At 42.6% G+C, this 21,688-nt stretch overlaps 1 long non-coding RNA gene across 2 annotated transcripts in view; it reads left to right on the top strand.

The window, feature by feature from the left end:
• Positions 1 to 793: 793 nt before the first annotated feature.
• Positions 794 to 21,688, top strand: part of LOC137636157 (uncharacterized) — a 29,795-nt gene continuing 8,900 nt past the window's right edge. Inside the window, exons 1-4 of one of the 2 annotated variants that reach the window (XR_011042970.1) lie at positions 794 to 1,404; positions 14,823 to 14,926; positions 15,505 to 15,732; positions 18,859 to 18,947. This is a non-coding gene — a long non-coding RNA (uncharacterized lncRNA). The remainder of the gene's footprint in view (positions 1,405 to 14,822; positions 14,927 to 15,504; positions 15,733 to 18,858; positions 18,948 to 21,688) is intronic. The other variant, XR_011042971.1, reaches the window with a different exon arrangement.

The following is a 21,688-nucleotide window of genomic DNA, read 5'->3' as shown; positions in this document are numbered from 1 at the left end:
TCGGTCGAGTGTAGACGTGTCTCACTCTCCCGTTAACCTAAACTGTCTTGAACTAATTTCTTTTCGCTTTTTCTTTTTCAGGTGTGCCTACATGTGAGGTCCAACCATGCCACTCTGTCCAGGCCGTGAAGGACGCCGTTGCAACTCCTTCATGTCCTCGGAGGAGACGGTTTCTCACAGTCTCTGTCCTTCGTGTCGAGGTCACTCGTGTTCGAATTAATCTCCTTGTAGTGTGTGCCGGGAGTGGTCGCCCTCCCCGTGTGTGAGGTTTGGTAGGCAGAAGTAGTAGTTTAATAGAGATTTTCCATTTTAGGGGTCAATCTCGAAGGACAAGTACAAGTGGCGCCCTAATTATGCCGGGACAACCTCGTTTTGGGGTGTCCTCCCATTGTGTCTACCCTAGAGGGGTTGTAAGCGATCCCGCCGTGGGAGTCCCTCTCAGACGACGCTGTTTGTGGCCTTCATTATTAAGTTTGTCAGTCGTGGTGGTTGTTGTCATCGTCATTTGAAGTCAACAGAGACTTCGTCATATATAATTTTCCCTGTACTGTAGTATAATTTTTCAGGAAACCTTATAATTAATATTTTTTCCAAGAAACCTTAGAATTGATAATTTTATTACATTTTCTTTCAGAACTTTTAATCCGGAAAAGCTTGTTCTTATTTGTATTTTAGTTACCATATTTTTTTTTATTGAACTTTCTATAGATATAAAGAAATATTTGTTATTTTTTTCTCTTTTCAGATTACCATCTACTTGGTTATGCCAGCATCATTGCTGCTTGGAAAGAATATGATCTCACCATCACTTGACTGGTTGCAGCAGCACCATGTCCTCGGAGGAGACAGATCCTCACAGTCTCTGCCCTTCGTGCCGAGGTCACTCGTGTTCGAAGAAATATCCTTGTATTTTTGTCGGGGAGTGGTCGCCCTCCCAGTGGGTGAGGTTTGGTAAGCGGAAGAAGTTTAAAATGGATTCTCCTCCTTCGAGGTCAGTCTCGGAGGGGAAGAAGTTGAGTACACGAGTGGCGTCCTGGTAACGCCGCGACAATCTCGTCCTGGGTCTCCTCCCATTGTCTCCCCTAGAGAGGCAGTGAGGGAGCCCTTGCCCTTGAGCGGAGGAGTCCTTCTCAGATGACGACGTTCGTCTACTGTGGCCCTCCTTGGCGTTGACGGCTCCTATTCTTCGGCTCTCTCCTAATAGGTTCGCTAATGTACCTATTAGTCTGAACCTTCCTTCACGTCCGACGAAACGTGTTCCTCTACCCCAGAGGTTATTGCCTCTGTCTACTGGAGCTGCTAGAGTGCCCCCCCCCTCCCCCCCCAGCCACCCCAACCTTACCCGCTCAAGCGGTTAGGCAGTGTTGTCACCTGGCAATCAAAGTCTTAATGGCTACCTTCCAGGTTAGCTGAAAGATAATTCACATAAATAATTATCTCCGAATTTTTCATTTTCAGTGACCTGTTTGTTTTTAGCTGTAGATTTTTTTTCTGGCAGGTTTTATTATGAACATTGGTTGTCCCGACACAAGATACAAACCTTACACTCCTTAACCTAGCATTGTTATTTCGGTGTAGCTGAAAACTAGTCGAAACTAAAGTAAACCAGAGTTTAACTACCCTTGTTTACCCACTGCTTCAGCCAGCACTAGTGACTAACCGTCACTTTTTATTTCGGCTCGGTTGAGTGTAGACGTGTCTCACTCTCCCGTTAACCTAAACTGTCTTGAACTAATTTCTTTTCGCTTTTTCTTTTTCAGGTGTGCCTACCCGTGAGGTCCAACCATGCCACTCTGTCCAGGCCGTGAAGGACGCCATTGCAACTCCTTCATGTCCTCGGAGGAGACGGTTTCTCACAGTCTCTGTCCTTCGTGCCGAGGTCACTCGTGTTCGAATTAATCTCCTTGTGTGTCGGGAGTGGTCGCCCTCCCCGTGGGTGAGGTTTGGTAGGCAGAAGTAGTAGTTTAAAAGAGATTCTCCCTTTTAGGGGTCAGCCTCGAAGGACATAAAGTAGAGTACAAGTGGCGCCCTGATAATGCCGGGACAACCTCGTTTGGGGTGTCCTCCCATTGTGTCCACCCTAGAGGGGCAGTGAGGGAGTCTCCGTGGGAGTCCCTCTCAGACGACGCTGTTTGTGGCCTTCATTATTAAGTTTGTCAGTCGTGGTGGTGGTTGTCATCGTCTTTGGAAGTCAACAGAGACTTCGTCATTTATAATTTTCCCTGTAGTATAGTTTTTCAGGAAACCTTATAATTAATATTTTTTTCAGGAAACCTTAGAATTGATAATTTTGTTACATTTTATTTCAGAACTTTATTTTAATCCGGAAAAACTTGTTCCTATTTGTGTTTTAGTAACCATATTTTTTTTTTATTGAACTTTCTATAGATATAAAGAAATATTTGTTATTTTTTTCTCTTTTCAGATTACCATCTACATGGTTATGCCAGCATCATTTCTGCTTGGAAAGAATATTGACTGGTTGCAGCACCTTCATGTCCTCGGAGGAGACGGATCCTGTCTCTGCCCTTCGTGCCGAGGTCACTCGTGTTCGAAGGAATATCATTGTAGTGTGTGTCGGGAGTGGTCGCCCTCCCAGTGGGTGAGGTTTGGTAAGCGGAAGAAGTTTAAAATGGATTCTCCTCCTTCGAGGTCAGCCTCGGAGGGGAAGAAGTTGAGTACACGAGTGGCGTCCTGGTAACGCCGCGACAATCTCGTCCTGGGTCTCCTCCCATTGTCTCCCCTAGAGAGGCAGTGAGGGAGCCCTTGCCCTTGAGCGGAGGAGTCCTTCTCAGATGACGACGTTCGTCTACTGTGGCCCTCCTTGGCGTTGACGGCTCCTATTCTTCGGCTCTCTCCTAATAGGTTCGCTAATGTACCTATTAGTCTGAACCTTCCTTCACGTCCGACGAAACGTGTTCCTCTACCCCAGAGGTTATCGCCTCTGTCTACTGGAGCTGCTAGAGTGCCCCCCCCCCCCAGCCACCCCACCCTTACCCGCTCAAGCGGTTAGGCAGTGTTGTCACCTGGCAATCAAAGCCTTAATGGCTACCTTCCAGGTAAGCTGAAAGATAATTCACATAAATAATTATCTCTGAATTTTTCATTTTCAGTGACCTGTTTGTTTTTAGCTGTAGATTTTTTTTCTGGCAGGTTTTATTATGAACATTGGTTGTCCCGACACAAGATACAAACCTTACACTCCTTAACCTAGCATTGTTATTTCGGTGTAGCTGAAAACTAGTCGAAACTAAAGTTAGCCAGAGTTCAACTACCCTTGTTTACCCACTGCTTCAGCCAGCACTAGTGACTAACCGTCACTTTTTATTTCGGCTCGGTCGAGTGTAGATGTGTCTCACTCTCCCGTTAACCTAAACTGTCTTGAACTAATTTCTTTTCGCTTTTTCTTTTTCAGGTGTGCCTACCCGTGAGGTCCAACCATGCCACTCTGTCCAGGCCGTGAAGGACGGCGTTGCAACTCCTTTATGTCCCCGGAGGAGACGGTTTCTCACAGTCTCTGTCCTTCGTGCCGAGGTCACTCGTGTTCGAATTAATCTCCTTGTGTGTCGGGAGTGGTCGCCCTCCCCGTGGGTGAGGTTTGGTAGGCAGTAGTAGTAGTTTAAAAGAGATTCTCCCTTTTAGGGGTCAGCCTCGAAGGACAAAAAGTAGAGTACAAGTGGCGCCCTGATAATGCCGGGACAACCTCGTTTGGGGTGTCCTCCCATTGTGTCCACCCTAGAGGGGCAGTGAGGGAGCCCTCCGTGGGAGTCCCTTTCAGACGACGCTGTTTGTCGCCCTCGTCATTAACTTTGTCAGTCGTGGTGGGGGTTGTCATCGTCATTTGAAGTCAACAGAGACTTCGTCATATATAATTTTCCCTGTAGTATAGTTTTTCAGGAAACCTTATGATTAATATTTTTTTCAGGAAACCTTAGAATTGATAATTTTGTTACATTTTATTTCAGAACTTTATTTTAATCCGGAAAAACTTGTTCCTATTTGTGTTTTAGTAACCATATTTTTTTTTATTGAACTTTCTATAGATATAAAGAAATATTTGTTATTTTTTTCTCTTTTCAGATTACCATCTACATGGTTATGCCAGCATCATTTCTGCTTGGAAAGAATATTGACTGGTTGCAGCACCTTCATGTCCTCGGAGGAGACGGATCCTGTCTCTGCCCTTCGTGCCGAGGTCACTCGTGTTTGAAGGAATATCTTTATATTTGTTTCGTGAGTGGTCGCCCTCCCAGTGGGTGAGGTTTGGTAGGCGGAAGAAGTTTAAAATGGATTCTCCCCCTTCGAGGTCAGCCTCGGAGGGGAAGAAGTCGAGTACACGAGTGGCGTCCCGGTAATGCCGGGACAACCTCGTTCGGGGTCTCCTCCCATTGTCGCCCCTAGTGAGGCAGTGAGGGACCCCTCGAGTGGAGGAGTCCCTCTCAGACGACGCTGTTCGTCTACTGTGGCCCTCCTTGGCGTTGACGGCTCCTATTCTTCGGCTCTCTCCTAATAGATTCGCTAATGTACCTATTAGTCTGAACCTTCCTTCACGTCCGACGGAACGTGTTCCTCTACCCCAGAGATTGTCGCCTCTGTCTACTGGAGATGCAGGAGGAAGTTTATTGATGTTGACGTCATCTTGGAAGCATTCGACGAATTGTGAAGTCGTCATTATTGAATTCGTCAAATTCATCATCGTCGCCCTCGTCATTAAGTTTGTCATTGCCATCAAAGTCGTGGTGGTGGATGTCGTCGTCATTGGAAGTCATCAGAGTCTTCGTCATATATAATTTTCCCAGTAGTCTATTTTTTCAGGAAACCTTGAAATTAATATTTTTGTTACAGTACATTATTATTTTATTATTTGTTTTTTCTCATTTCAGAATACGATCTACATGGTGATCCAAGCATCATTGAAGAAATTGATTTGTAATAAATGGCAACAGCACAGGGATAGTCTTGCCAATAAAATGAGGGAAGTAACAAATATATCACCTTGGAGGTATAACATGATACCCCGAAAATGGGAGGTGACTCTTTTTCGTCTCCGTATTGGTGAAACACGGTCGACACACGAGTTTCTGCGGAAGGGCCAACACCAACCGTATTGCGAGGACTGTTTAGTACCTTTAACAGTGAGGCATTTGTTGACCGAATGCCCTAATTGTAATAACTTGAGAAATAGATATCTGTTTGAGGCTTGAGGTGAGGATGGCAGGGTCATCCTTGCCAAGATTCTTGGACATGTGTCCTACTATGTGAGCGGCATTTTTAGATTTATTTCAGAAGCAGGTCTTCTGAAAACTATTTTAACTGTTATAATGACTTAACTTTTATGGTTTTAATTTAATTCTTTTATTTTTCATATATAATAAATGCTATCGGCGTCAATGACCTTTGATGTCAGGATGCCAGAAAACTTTCAATCAATCAATCATATTCTCACCTATGGGTAGCAGTGGCAGGTGATGTAACTGCACCATATTGGTTGTCTCTCTGCTTCCCCTCTCACCGGTGTACCTGTTGACATGGAAACGGATACAGTACACGTGTGCTTGGGTCATCAAAAACCAAGCAAAGATGAAAGCGGCTTAAACTGCTTCCCAAAAACCCCATGGATCAGGGAGACGAAGACGTACGTCGGCAATATCCGCCCTACTTGATGCGCATTTACTTGACTGCCCAGCGTTTGTTTAAAATAATATATTTGTCTGTGACGATGACAGACGGAAAGAAAAAAGATTGCCACAGAATAATCCATAGAAAACAAAGTGTATTACTTGAATGGACGGACCCCTCTGAATAGTTTGATGTATGAAAGGCAAACGTTTTGGATTGTAAGATCCGAGTATCCACTTGTTGAGGATTCAGTTTTGTATTGCTTGGTAATTTTTTTTTTTGAAAATTTATGAAATTCTGTAATGGATTTTGACATTTGACATTTATATATGGTGGAGACACTTGGTTGACATGCGACATCCTGTACTTTTCTTAATGGTGTCTGTTTTTTATAATAATTTTTGTTCATTTCAGGTGTATTTAGACATTGCATGAATATACATAACTCCCCCCAATTTTGGGTGGTAGCCGACATCAACAAATGAAACAAAAACGAAAAAGGGGACCTCCACTCTCTTAAGTTCCTCCCAGCCTGACAAGGGACTCAACCGAGTTCAGCTGGTAATGCTAGGGTGCCACAGCCAACCCTTGTCTCAAACCAGCAAGCTGTGTTGTACAGTATGTTACTGGGATGTCCGTGTACAACCACTCCAAACTTTGGTGATATTGAATCGTAGAGAAACATTTGGTTTCATTTGTTATTTTTCTGAAAATTTTATACGTGTTATGAGGTATTTTGGGATTTTCGTCCATTGCAAATATTTTGTAAGCTCGTCTTAATTTGTTAGGACCAAAGTGTAAAACCTGAAAGTCTTTCAGTTGGTAAAACAGAAAAGGAATGAGAATGAAGATAGTCAGACCTTACCACCTGTTGGTTTGTGTATCACAAATTGATTAACTTGGAGGTGCTTTACATTATTTATGCATTAAATTTGGTTAGTTCTACACGAAGGCAAACCCTCTGCTTTTTAATAGTGCATGATTTCAGCGAAGCACAAAATTCAGATATTGGAATTTCTAACAAGTTGAGGTAGTTGGTGTTGGGTAACCTGGTAACCCCCCACCCCTGTGCACTGCCATCTCACATAGTAACCACTTTGTCTTCAGCTACCAAGTAGTAGGCTTACAGGCATGCTCTTGGTACTAGCAGACTTGGCTTTTTTGCACTTAATCTTTTTCATTGCAGATTGGTGTGTGTATGGCGAAGGGCGAAACCACGTGTAGGCATGCCTTCCTGTCCAGGTGTTCCCGGCCATGTGTGTGAACGGAACCTCTGTTGATCCACATTCTTTGTGTCCCCTTGGGTTGTTGTGGCCGATATGGTAATGTACCTGCCTGGTGATTGCCAGACTGGGGTTTAACTCCCGCTCAAACTTGTTAGTTCCTTTGGTCGCTACAACCTCACCATCCTTGTGAGCTAAGGATGGGGGTTTGGTGGAGCCTATTGTTCATAGCTATGTTGTACAAATTTGAGTCTTTTATGCAAATAACCCCTTTAATCACTTAATTTACAGATATATCAAGCTGACATAATGTTTTTATATATATAGACACTATTTCATCATTACAGTGTAAGTGTTGCTATTTTCATTTCTGCATATTGCGGCATTTTTGGAGGGCGGGGAAATCTTTTCGGTCTCTTCCCCTCTGACGCCGCACAACCTATATGCTGGTGACCTCCCACTTTTCTCAGTGCAGTGACCCATCCTCTTCCGTAAGAGTGTCGTCTTCGTGTGGATACTCTTTTCCATTGAGACATAGAGGTTGCTCGCTTCCTGCGAGTTCATCTTAGGAGCTTGGCTTCGGTCTTGCTCTTCGCTGATGACGCTGCACTTCTTCGTTCTACGGTGGCAGCCGGCAGAGGGAGTGTATATAGTCTAAGGCATGTTCCTGGGCCTCCCGGGAATATCTTTTTCGTCTTAGGGTTAGATTCTCCTCTAGAGTGGTTTTTCTTTATTTAATTTCAAATAAAATTGTTTTAAGACTAACTTTTGTATAGCAATAACGACGCCGCAATCCGTTATGTGATGGCAGCTGGCGGAGGAAGTGCATAATCTTAAGCATGTTCCTGTACCTCACGGGGGACACCTTTCCTGTCCGTGGGTTTATTTGTTCTCCCAAGTGGCTTTTTTCTTTTCATTCTTGTTGGTTTTCCTCGGCGCTAGCAACGCGGTATTTCTTCTTTCGGCTCGGTCACCCGTCATAAGGAGTGCCAAGTCAGATGTTCCTGCTCCTGCCCATTCATCACCACCTTTGCCTGCTTCAGTTCCTGATCATCACGCTAAGACGTCCTTTCCCGTACGCAGGTTTGGTCCTCTCTAGACCTTTGCTGACTAGAACTCCTCAGAGATCTCAGGAGGGGACACCAACAACGAGCTTCGGCTACATTTCACGGCCAACGCTCGATGTCAACCTTCAACTTGAGCTAGAGCTCATTGATGGGAAGCCGACAACGGCTCCAGGTATTGGAACTTTCCTTACCGAAGGAGTCCCTTCACCAGCTGCTGCTCTGCAGTCTTCGTGACTGCAGGGAGTATTACCGACAGCAACAACAGAGGTTGGTCGCCTTTCCTTTATGCAAGAGAGACTTGCTTCACCTGTTTGGTTTCCTCTTCGGGGGATTCCTCCGGCTGGACTTGGATTCCTCCATGCCCCGCCTTTTGAGCAATTTTTGTCTCGCCTAGTTGCATCATCTTGCCTAGCGGACTCGCCTATCCAGGTTGACTAATCTCATCTAGCGGAAATGCCTCACCCATTCCTGCTGCAGCTATGCGCGATCATTGTCGGTTCCTGATCGACCGTGATCACCCGTCTGTTCGTGATCGCCCACGGTTGCCCATCAGCTCCTGATCGCCCGCGGTTGCCCATCAGCTCCTGATCGCCCACGTTTCCCCGTCAGCTTGCCATCACCCACGAACGCCAGTCAGCTCTCTTCCGGGTTTCTGGTGTCCAAACAATTGCTTTCAGCACCTGACGTTTTCCTTTACTCATGATCGCTCGCACTTCAAAACCTACGAGGTAACACAAACAAGTTCGTTTCCGGCCTCTGCTCAGTTCTAATCTTCTTCTGCCTCTGCTGGCAACTCGTCAAAACCTCTGGTTGTAATCACTAGTCAGTGTCACACTACTCACCTTGCTTGCTACTTTTCTTTCCGAGGTAAAGTTGCTCTCCGCCTATGATGAATTGCTCTTCCGGTTTGCGGGTAGATTCGCCAACGGCTACTGAAGAATCTCTTAAGCCTTGTCCTTTGGTGCGTCTTTTTCGACTTTCTTCCACGGAGAACTTGCGGGGGGGGGGGCTTGGAGTCGCAGTCTACCAGCTACAATCCTCGCTTTTAGCAAGCTCACTGCTCTTCCAAGCAAGACTCCTCTGTTCATCAGTGTCTCTCCTCATCTAGACGACACAGATCGTCATCCTTCAGTCTCTTCAAGTTGCGCTACTTCAGTAGTGCTTCTCTTGACCTGCAGTTGAGGGAGGTGAGCACACACTCCCTTCTTGGAATCTTTATCCATTGGGCCGATATGAATGGATTTAAGTTCTCGACAAGTAAAACTACAATTATCCATTTCTGTCGTATACGGGGAGTACATCCAGACCCGGATATATACATCAAAGGTCAACGGATCCCATGTGCAAGTGAAGCTAAATTTTTAGGGTTGATATTTGATTGTAAGCTTTCATGGGTTTCTCACTTAAAAGCATTAAAAGCTAAATGTGTTGAAGCTATGAATCTCTTAAAAGTATTGTCCCATACATCATGGGGGCAGACCGCAATACAATTTTAAAATTATACAAGGCCTTGATATTTTCCAAAATTAGTTGTGGATGCGAAATATACTCGTCAGCAACCCCAAGTCGGTTAAAAATATTAGATTCAATACATCATGCTAGCATTAGATTGTCCACAGGAGCCTTTAGAACTTCGCCTATCACAAGTCTCCTTGTTGATGCTGGGGAGTTGCCTCTAGACCTTTACCGAATGTCCTCTATTATTCGGTATTGGTTTAGATTGCAAAGACTCCCTAATTCTTCTGCCTTTCAGACTGCAAGCCTTGTAAGACACTCAACCTACTTTGAGCTGCACTCAAAATCTCCTCAACCTTTTGGGTTTCGGGTGAAACAATTATTAAACAATCTGGATTTAATTAGAATTAATGTGATTCCATTCAAGGTATCATCAATGCCTCCATGGAAATTACCTGACATATCTTTTTGTAAATACTTTATTGGAGTTAAGAAGAATATGACTGACTTAGAATCCAGGTGTCTTTTTATGGAACATGTCGAAGAACATAGGGGATCGACTTATATATATATATATACTGATGGCTCCAAATCTGATGCTGGCGTTGGATTTGGAGTACATAGTAATGATTTTAATTGTAGAGGTGCACTTCCTTTAACAGCTTCCATATTTACTGCCGAACTGTATGGCATACTAACCGCTATTGAGAAAATAGCTTTGGAAAAGGAGGGTAATTTTTACCATTTTTAGTGGTGCGAGGAGTGTTCTTCAAGCTTTAGAAGTTTTTAATTCTAGTAACCCTCTAGTTTTAAAGATTTTAGAATAGCTTTTTGTTATTGGACGGAGAGGTATAACAGTTCAATTTTGTTGGGTTCCAGCACATGTAGGTGTGTCTGGGAATGAGAAGGCCGATTTACTGGCGAAGAATGCGGCATCCGAGTTGCTACCAAGGAGGCATCCCATTCCCTGTAATGATATCCTACCTTACATCAAGAAATTGGTTTTTAATAAATGGCAACAGCACTGGGATAGTCAAGATGGCAATAAAATGAGGGAAGTAACAAATATCATATCACCTTGGAGGTATAACATGATGCCCCGAAAGATGGCTCTTTGTCGCCTCTGAATTGGTCACACACGAGTTTCTGCTGAAGGGCCAACACCAACCGTATTGCGAGGACTGTTTAGTACCCTTAACAGTGAGGCATTTGTTGAATGAATGCCCTAATTTTACTAACTTGAGAAATAGATATCTGTTTGAGGCTCGAGGTGAGGATGGCAGGTTCATCCTTGCCAAGATTCTTGGGCATGATGTGTCCTACTATGCGAGTGGAATTTTTAGATTTATTTCAGAAGCAGGTCTTCTGAAAACTATTTAACTATTGTAATGACTTCTTAACTTTTATGGTTTTAATTGAATTCTATTTTATTTTTCATATATAATAAATGCTATGGGCGTCAATGACCTTAGATGTCAGGATGCCAGAAAACTTTGTCAATCAATCAATCAATCTTTCCGAGGTAAAGTTGCTCTCCGCCTATGATGAATTGCTCTTACGGCTTGCGGGTAGATTCGCCAACGGCTACCGAAGAATCTCTTAAGCCTTGTCCTTTGGTGCGTTTTTTCCGACTTTGTTCAACGGAGAACTTCGAGCGGGTTGGTGTCGCAGAACTCTACCAGCTACAATCCTCGCTTCGAGCAAGCTCGCTGCTCTTCCAAGCAAGACTCTCTTCTGTTCATCAGAGTGTCTCCTCATCTAGACGACACAGATCGTCGGCCTTCAGTCTCTTCAAGTTGCGCTACTTCAGTAGTGCTTCTCTTGACCTGCAGTCGAGGGAGTTAAGCACACACTCCCTTCTTGGAACCCAACCTAGCACTCTCCATTGATGGGTAGGGTAAAGCTCAATTGTCAACATTGGCACTTAATACCTCGCTCACCACTTAGAACTACTTGTTTCACACAAGTACTGTACAGTGTTTTGGGTTCCCGATGTTTTCATCTTTGAGGCTTTGACGAACCCTGTTATACAGAGATGGTTATTCTTAGGCATGTTCATCATCATCAGCCTGCAGAAGCTTCCTCAGATTAACGGGGTCCAATGTCGAAGCTGGTGGTAGTCTCTAACTTATATGAGACACTTTCAGCCAGAAGTGTTTACATCTCGAGAGCCACCGTTTAACTGTGGTTCATCAAGCCCTCATCTGACTCCTTCAAATCCAATCTCTTTAGGGGCAGCCAGATCCCAGGGATTCAGCGTGAGGAATCTCCCTTTTTTTCTGGTCTACGGGATCCAGGCAGGAAAGGGACCTGAGAAGAGGATTGACAAAAGAGAATCTCCGCCGAGGAGATTTGACGCTCTCTTCAGATGCTGCAAAAGAAAGGTTGACCCCACATGCTGTACCACTCGTGGTCCTTCCTCTGGTCAGAATCTGAATGGTACTATCATTTAAATCTCCTTGAGATGAGTGCAGCCTTGCAGCAGATACATCAATCCCCGGCTGGTCACTCGGTGCTAATGGCGAACGACAACACCACGATAGTGGCTCATTTAGAACAAATAGGGCGGTGCTTGTTTTTCGCAGCACCACTTTCTTCTAGCATGGTATGGTAAATGATCTGAAGACAACTCTGTTGCTCTATCAGCTCAATTATTCCGGACAAGCAGGAATGTGCTCTCACGGTCTTCTGAGCAGAGCTACTCCGATAGTGGTCCCCGAGTGGTCTTTGTATCATCCAGTGGCCTACAAAGTCCTGATTTTGAGGGATTCCAGAGAGTGGATCTCTTCGCAACGTCCCTGAATAACTCGCCTCCATTCTACGGTTCACCAGTCCCGGATTCCCAGGCGCTACGGCTGGATGCATTCGGCAACGGCAGGTAAGCATTGGTGTTTAAACCATTTTTCCCCGCACTGCTTGATGACGAGGGTGCTTTAAAAGGCAAGATCATCTGCAATCTGGCAATGCCCCTCTCGGCTCCGCTTTGCATCTTTGGGATGATTCCCGTACCTCCTTCGGCTGCTGACGGAAGTGCCGAGAAACTCCCTCCACGACACGACACTTTCCAACATCTTACACGGAGAAGCTTTCACAGCAAGTTGTAAAAGGATATTCTGGATACCTCCAAAATTCTCCAGTTGCTGGCTAACAGGCTAGCGGACTTCCTTCAGTGGTTGATGTCATGGACTGGGTATCTCACCCCCTTGTTGCTACTTTCCAGCATAACCTTCAAGGGGGAAACTCCCCTCGGTCTAGGCAATGAAAGGCTACTACTCGTCCTTGAGCTTCGCCTTCCGGCTGAAAAGAATTAACCTTTCCTCTCTTTGGTATTGTCTCTCAGTCAGAAGTTAGACCTAATCCATGTAGCATGGTTCGTGTCCTTCGGTCCCTAAAGAGTGCCCCCAACGACCCAGGACGCCAAACAGCAGATCTTCACCTATCCTTGAAGACAGTTTTCTCGCTCGTTTTGGCTTTGGCTAAGAGAGTTGGCAAATCCTATGGTCCTTCTCATTCACGGTGATGGGTAAGGTAATACTCGGCTTTGTTCCTAGAAGCTCGGATCCCACATTCAAACAGTTCAGATTGGGAGTCCTATGTAGCGTGACCAATAATCCAGATCAACAGCTACTGTAATACACTAGGGAGAACCTGAGGTGCTACCTCAGGAGAACTACAGGAGCTCACCCCAGAGTGTCAGTACTCTTCGTCAGTTCAGGGAAGGTCAAACGAAGCATCACCAAGAGCCCTTTCTCAGCGTGGATTCGCAAGGTCATAGACTGAGCGTTGAACCCTGATCCTTCCCCTTAAATGAGATGACCCACAGCTCATGACGTTAGAGGCATACATATGTCCCTAGCGTTAAAGAAAAACTACTCGTACAGGTGCTACAAGCGGGTCTGTGGAAGCATCGGACGACTTAAGCTACCCATTACCTTGAAGACAAGACCCCCACGAACATGGGTACATTCTCCCTTGCCCATGTGGTGGCAGGATGACAAAATGGGTTAAACACCCCAGGCTCCTTGATGGGCAAGTAGCAGATGGTGTAGTGCCGAGGTTACTATGGATTAAGTCTGGGATGAATGAGAAGAATGACTGGCTCTTTCTTTCATCTTCCCATCTCTGGGGGAACAGCACCTGCAGTACTTTGCAAGCTGGCCTCCTCTGTCTATAGGTAAAACCATTTCCCTTGTGTAACCTGGTATAGAGATACTGTAGATCCTTGTCCCCATATCCCCTGGCTAAGTGGGATTGGCTAACCTTTATGGTTGGTTCAAAGATAACGATACTTTGCAAACTGGCCTCCTCTCTCTGCAGGTAAAACCAGAGGTGTATACTCATGTTCTCATGCACCCTGGGGAGGTGGGATTTGGTAACGTTTATGGTTGGTTCAAAGATCCCTTCATTTTTGAGAAATCTTACCCAGACTAGTCACTCTGCTGGTATCGCACAATCACACAGCTTGATTAGGCTGCTAGAGCGTGCTATTGCACAGAGGTTTTAGCGAAGCGTCGAGGTTTTCCTCCTTATAACCCTTTTACCCCAAAGGACGTACTGGTACGTTGCGCAAAAGCCACCCCTTTACCCCCATGGACGTACCGGTACGTCCTAGCAAAAAAATGCTATAAAAATTATTTTTTTCATCTTTTTAAAAAAAATTTGAAAAAATTCAGGCATTTTCCAAGAGAATGAGACCAACCTGACCTCTCTATGACAAAAATTAAGGCTGTTAAAGCAATTTAAAAAAAAATATACTGCAAAATGTGCTGGGGAAAAAAATAACCCCCTGGGGGTTAAGGGTTGGAAATTTCCAAATAGCCGGGGGGTTAAAGGGTTAAGTGCGTAACACGAAGGGGGTAAAAACCGTGGGTCAAAAGCCAGCCAGTTGGTTAGCACTGCCACCACCTTAGTCGTGAGTCTTCCTTAATGAAGAGCAGAAGAGTTCGTATTTAGTGTCGGAACAAATAACAAATTGTAAAGTAATTTGTATTTTTCGTAACGAGACCAACCTTTCGCTCTTAATACAAATTTGGCCTGCCAACACCTATCCCTTGGTAAATTCTGCCTGTAAGCAAAACTGACGATAAAAGACAGGTGTGTGTGTGTGTGAGAGGGCAAGCTAGCCGGTACTACCAACTCCCCCCACTAACTAGAAGTGGGGTGTTACACCTGGCTAAAAGTCTTATGGCTAGTCTTTCTCTGAAAGTATTTTCCTTAATAAAGAGCTCACGGTTTGTATCGTTAGGGAAAATACAAATTACTTGAACTTGGTCATTTTTAAGAAGCATAGGTTCAACAGATGAAATTCAGATGTCTATCATAGGTTTTTATCATAATTTGATCTTACATGTTATATATTTTTCCCTCCCAAATTTGTTTGGCTGAGCTCTGTAAGAATCAGGGATGGTTAATTTTCATTTTTATATCATTAATAATGTGTAATTAACTTCATTTTAAGTTGACCAGGCTGAACAGGCTATGGAGAAACTTCGTTGATATTAGAGAAACGATCCTTCCCATATTGCAGAATGAAGCCATCTGAGTAGCATAGAATAACCACTGGTAAGTAATCCTAAGATGGGGCCTCTCAATTTTTGACCCCATATGAAATTTTACCCATTTTCTTTTTTACCCCCTTTCAGATTTCTCCAAAATTGAGCAGCTTCCATGTAAAAATGAAGTTTTATATAAATTTTGATTATTATTATTTTAAAATGTAGAAAGAAGACTCAACTTACAAACTTAATGGGGTACAAGAAGCTTTTAGTAGGTTGAATTGTTTGCAAGTCAAATTTTGTTAAATTTGTGACAAAGGTAGGCTTCACCTAACTTGCATGCCTATGATTCTCAGCTGCAAACGTCAACAAGTGTTGCTTTATATGAAACATTGAATTATATATTTTATTAGTTTGTTCCGTAACTGGAATACAAAGCTACGCTATTTAGGGGTATTATATGAAAGTAATACCCCTTAATAAATAACTAAGGTTTGTATCGTTAGGAAAAATACAAATTATCTATAAATTTGTCATATTTAGTTATTGATATAGTTTATGAGATATATGTTTCCTGTTGGATATTTTTGCATCTCTGAATGAGGACCTGTCTAGTGAGTAATTTGTAACATTTTCATGGCCCAGGTTAAGACTCCGTTTCTCCGTGAAGCCACGTCGGGAACCCTAGAGACCTTCAAGGTCTCTGATGAATTGAGGACCGAGTTTTAGGAAGATATTACTCACACTGGGCCAAAAGTCCTGCATCCATGCAGTGAAGAGCATAGTTACCCGGGATTTATTACCAGCCCTCCACATCAAAGAGTTGTCCCTAGTCATGTGGTTCTTCCTGAAAAACCTTGAGATTTTGGAATGGTAAGTAAGTAAGGGATTGATCTTAAGGTCCCCAGTTGCATTACCAAACCTCATTAGAGTTAGTATATCTTTCATAAGTTTATACCCAAGCAGTGCCCTATCTTTATCCCTTTTACCCCCAGGGTATTTGGAAATTTCCAACCCTTAACCCCCAGGGGTTATTTTTTTTCAAGCACATTTTGCAGTATATTTTTTTTAAATTGCTCTAACAGCCTTAATTTTTGTTATAGAGAGGTCAGGTTGGTCTCATTTTCTTGGAAAATGCCTGAATTTTCTAAAAAAAATTATCAAAAATATGCACAAAAAATTTTAAATTGCATTTTTTTTTTTGCAAGGAAGTACCGGTACATCCATGGGGGTAAAGGGATGAGTTTTGTGAAACGTACCAGTACGTCCTTTGGGGGTAAAAGTGTTATGTGTGGTATAAATCCTCCTCGGGCTTTTCCAAGAGAGGCCCACATCGTCACGGTGAAAAGATCATCCAGACTATGTAGCTTGAAAATTGCCCAAATAATTTTCATCAGTTTTATCTAAGTGGCGGCCTCCCTATACCTCGGAATGCTATCAATGCTCGTTCTTTTTCAAATTCGTCAAAGCAGCCTTGGTTATCCTTAAAGAGTTTGGACAAATGGTCAATTTTGGTTTTAGGACATTCCAAAATCAAACGATTGTTCTTGTATTAGAGTTATCTTGCTTGAGGGTACACTCGGGCACACTATTTCGTCTTTTCTTTTTTTTTCTTTTTTTTTTCTAAGTTTATAGTTTATATATGAAAGATCTAATTTAATATTATTGTTCTTGAAATATTTTATTTTGTTTCGTACTTTTCTTATAGTTTATGTATTTCCTTGTTTCCTTTCATCACTGGGCTATTTTTCCTGTTGGAGTCTTTGGGCATACAGCATCCTGCTTTTCCAACTAGACTTATAGCTTAGCTTGTAATAGAAATACCATACTCTTTGGAAGTGTCAGTCATGCAGACATACTTTCCTGCCTTTCCAATTATCTTCTTTCTTAATTCTGTTGTGGTTTTCTAAACAGTGCCACTACTAAACTTTTTAGGAACCATTCTGTATGAATAAACACCGAATTTATTGATGAAAAAGTTAACGGAACTATATGTTTTGCACTTTTGAATTGGGTGAGACACCTGTTTTTGGACACGCCTCTCTCCATGGGTAAGTGTGTGAACCCATTAATGTCCTTTCAGTTGGTTAAACCTCAAAATTTTTGTTCAATCTCTGGTACAAACACGTCACTTATCAGACTAACACACGTCACCTATAACCGAGTTCAGTGATCGCACCCAACAATTCATGAGTCATAGTACATGTACTCTTAACCCTTTTACCCCCAATGGACGTACTGGTACGTTTCACAAAACTCCTCCCTTTACCCCCATGGATGTACTGGTACGTCCTTGCAAAAAACTGCTCTTTAAATTTTTTTTGCATATCTTCGATAACTTTTTGAGAAACTTCAGGCATTTTCCAAAAGAATGAGACCAACCTGACTTCTCTATGACAAAAATTAAGGTTGTTAGAGCAATTGAAAAAATATATATTGCAAAATACATACATACATATACCAAGGCACTTCCCCCAATTTTGGGGGTAGCCGACATCAACAAAGAAACAAAAACAAAAAGGGGACCTCTACTCTCTACATTCCTCCCAGCCTAACAAGGGACTCAACCGAGTTCAGCTGGTACTGCTAGGATGTCACAGCCCACCCTCCCCCGTTATCCACCACAGATGAAGCTTCATAATGCTGAATCCCCTACTGCTGCTACCTCCGCGGTCATCTAAGGCATCGGAGGCAGCAGCAGGGCCTACCGGAACTGCGTCACAATCGCTCGTCATTCATTCCTATTTCTAGCACGCTCTCTTGCTTCGCTCACATCTATCCTCCTATCACCCAGAGCTTACTTCACTCCATCCATCCACCCAAACCTTGGCCTTCCTCTGCAAAATGTGCTTGAAAAAGAAAACACCTTGAGGTTAAGGGTTGGAAAGTTCCAAATAGCTTTGTGGTAAAAGGGTTAAAAAGGTCATTAATCTTACTCTATAAAACAAATACTTGTATGGTTGAAAATTGTTTGAATGCGGAATTGTTTGAGTTCTGGGTAGTTTGATCTCGTGTACTACTGTAGTGGTTGTGTAGATTGCTGATTTGGCCTCCCCAGTTCCAGCACTCTCCTATGTGTCTCAGATATTACAATCCAGTCTAATCTTTCTACTAAGCATCATGTATGCTTTTAGCTCTCTTCTTAAGAACTCTGTAAATCAGTATCGAAACTTCACAGTCATGTTTAGCCTAACAGCTCTCCCCTAAAGGTTTGGTCCTGAATGAGAAGGGGGTAATCAGATGTGTGTGTGTTCGAGAGTGGAGTTAGATCTATTGGGTTTCGAGAGGAAGAGAGTAAAAGGTTTTGGAGCCTTTGTAGGGTGACGGCCAGATCCGTTTTCATTCATAGAAAATGGGAATATTATAAAGTGGGGTGGACTGTGGCCGTCATTCTAAAATCGAGTTCGTAGAAAACTGGAATATTCTGAACTGTGGCCGTCGTTCTAAAGACTATTTTGGCGAGAGAAGCTAACTTAAAAAACCCACCTAACCTATGCTAAAAGCCGTATCCTTACCCAGGGGGGCCTTGCCCCCCCCCCCCCTTACCTACTACGGGAGCGAGAAGATTCGTGGCCGGAGTAAGAACTCGAGCCACAAATTTTCAGGTAATTTAGGGTTTTCGGCAAAAAACATAAAAGTGTGCATTTAAGCACATATTTAAGATCCGTAGACCATTTCCCAACGTTTTTATTCTATACAAGATAACAGTCGGAGCGATAATAAGCAAATTTGGATGCTTGGCCGTAGCGCTACAAACTACCCAAGGTTTTCCATTAATACTCGTGTATGATAGTTGATGACAAATTTAACATACAAACAGGTTCACTTAAAACATCAGATTGATATTGGTTTGTATTAGAGAAAGAACTGAGGGATGTATGCAAAAAACCTTTAAAAGTTGCGATCTGCATTTTATTCTGTTGTTTTTAAATCATAGGTATTATCCATGCAGTTGACCCCTACTATTCCAGTGTTCTGATTTTCTCATTTATCTTTCAGGTGTAAGCTATAGCCAGTGAGATACGACTACAAGCGGACGTTCTGTTATGGCCATACTTCGTAGACATTTATACTGAGCTAATATCTAGGTACAGTAGATACTCATTTTATCTCTATCCATAACTGTACCCCTTTATTTTTATTTATATTGACCTCTTTTCTTGCTTTTCCTCCCCATCTTTCTATCTGACCTACCTTGAAATTTTACCTCGGAGTGAAATTCATGTGTTTTTGCCTTATTGCACCCCAGTTTAGAATGGTCCTCTCTGTGCAATGCTGGGCCATGTGTACAAAAATCAAAAGTCCAACCCTAATATTAACAGATAGAATTCTCCCACAGGAATCAATCAAGATCTGAAGTTTTTATTACTTGTCTAAAAAAAGAAATATATTTGAAATTATGAAATTATGAAAAATACTGTTGCAGGTTGAGATAACCTATACACTTGCAATTGATTAATGTATGTAAAAAAATTTGATTTGAATAGATACAGTATTCTCACGTTGATACAAAAAATATCAATGTTCATTTAAAAGGGCACACTATTGCTAAATTTTCATAGACATTCTCTTTTCCTTGCCATCTAAGACAACCTTATAGGTTTTTTATGAGAAAAACCTCGTTCTAATCAGACATTTTAATAGACAAGATTAATGTTCAAAATAGTACTACCTATTTTATGATCTCTGTGCTATCATATTTTCTTATAATAATCTTGATAAACTACCCTTTGATATTTGGAAGTTATAGTAAACAATGAGCATGTCAAACAGTTTTGTTTGCAATGGTCTTATAGTATTTGGTCATTCAGTTTTTTGTACTCTTCAATCTATTTAAGTCATTGAATGATATACAGTACGTTGTGTCAGGACTGAAATGTTATGTCCACGTGTTGAGCATGGACGGTGGGGAGGGAGTGAGAAGGGCTTGGCAGGAACCTGTTAGGGGGAGAAGATCAAGAGGGAGGCAGAGAATCAGATGGCGAGATAAGGTGAAGGATGAGATGGAGAGAAGAGGTTTTGATGGAAGAGGAGAATGCCTCGGTTAACCCTTCTACCCCCAGGCTTTTTGGAAATTTCCAACCCTTAACCCCCAGGTGTTGTTTTTTTTTTTTTTTTTCAAGCACACTTTGCAGTATCCCATCCATCCATATACCAAGGCACTTCCCCCAATTTTGGGGGTTAGCCGACATCAACAAATGAAACGAGACAAAAAAGGGGACCTCTTCTCTACGTTCCTCCCTTCCTAACAAGGGACTCAACCTATTTCAGCTGGTACTGCTAGGGTGCCACAGCCCACCCTCCCACATTATCCACCACAGATGAAGCTTCATAATGCTGAATCCCCTACTGCTGCTACCTCCGTGGTCATCTAAGGTATTGGAGGAAGCAGCAGGGCCTACTGGAACTGCGTCACAATCACTCTCCATTCATTCCTATTTCTAGCACGCTCTCCTGCCTCTCTCACATCAATCCTATCACCCAGAGCTTCCTTCACTCCATCCATCCACCCAAACCTTGGCCTTCCTCTTGTACTTCTCCCATCAACTCTTGCATTCATAGTTAGTTACCCGGGATTTATTACCAGCCCTCCACATCCAATAGTTGTCCCTTGTCATGTGGTTTCTTCCTGAAAAACTTTGAGATTTTGGAATGGTAAATAAGTAAGGGATTGATCTTAAGGTCCCCAGTTGCATTGCCAAACCTCATTAGAGTTAGTGTATCTTCCATAAGTTTCTACCCAGGCAGTGCCCTATCTTTTTGTGGTATAAATCCTCATCGGGGTTTTCCAAGAGAGGCCCACTTCGTCACGGTGAAGAGATTGTCTGGACTATGTAGCTTGAAAATTGCCCAAATAATTTTCATCAGTTTTATCTAAGTGGCGGCCTCCCTATACCTCGGAATGCTATCAATGCTCGTTCTTTTTCAAATTCGTCAAAGCAGCCTTGTTTAGCCTCAAAGATTTTGGACAAATAGTCAATTTTGGTTTTAGGACGTTCCAAAATCAAACGATTGTTCTTGGATTAGAGTTCTCTTGCTTGAGGGTACACTCTGGCACACTATTTTATCTTGTTTTTCTTTGTTTTTCTAATTTTATAGTTTATATATGAAAGATCTAATTTAACATTATTGTTCTTGAAATATTTTATTTTGTTTATTACTTTGCTTATAGTTTATATATTTCCTTGTTTCCTTTCATCACTGGGCTATTTTTCCCTTTTTGAGTCTTTGGGCATACAGCATCCTGCTTTTCCAACTAGACTTATAGCTTAGCTTGTAATAGAAATACCATACTCTTTGGAAGTGTCAGTCATGCAGACATACTTTCCTGCCTTTCCAATTATCTTCTTTCTTAATTCTGTTGTGGTTTTCTAAACAGTGCCACTACTAAACTTTTTAGGAACCATTCTGTATGAAAAAACACCAAATTTATTAATGAAAAAGTTAACGGAACTATATGTTTTGCACTTTTGAATTGGGTGAGACACCTGTTTTTGGACACGCCTCTCTCCATGGGTAAGTGTGTGAACCCATTAACCCTTTTACCCCCAAAGGACGTACTGGTACGTTTCACAAAAGCCATCCCTTTTCCCCCATGGACGTACCGGTACGTCCTTGCAAAAAAATGCTATAAAAATTGGTTTTTCATATTTTTGGATAATTTTTTTTAGAAAATTCAGGCATTTTCCAAGAGAATGAGACCAACCTGACCTCTCTATGACAAAAATTAAGGCTGTTAGAGCAATTTAAAAATAATATACTGCAAAATGTGCTGGGAAAAAAATAACCCCTTGGGGGTTAAGGGTTGGAAATTTCCAAAAAGCCTGGG

The sequence above is a fragment of the Palaemon carinicauda genome, unplaced genomic scaffold (assembly GCF_036898095.1).
Source record: "Palaemon carinicauda isolate YSFRI2023 unplaced genomic scaffold, ASM3689809v2 scaffold242, whole genome shotgun sequence".
NCBI lineage: Eukaryota > Metazoa > Arthropoda > Malacostraca > Decapoda > Palaemonidae > Palaemon > Palaemon carinicauda.
Note: the sequence above shows the minus strand (reverse complement) of the source record. Positions and strands in the feature narration are given on the sequence as shown.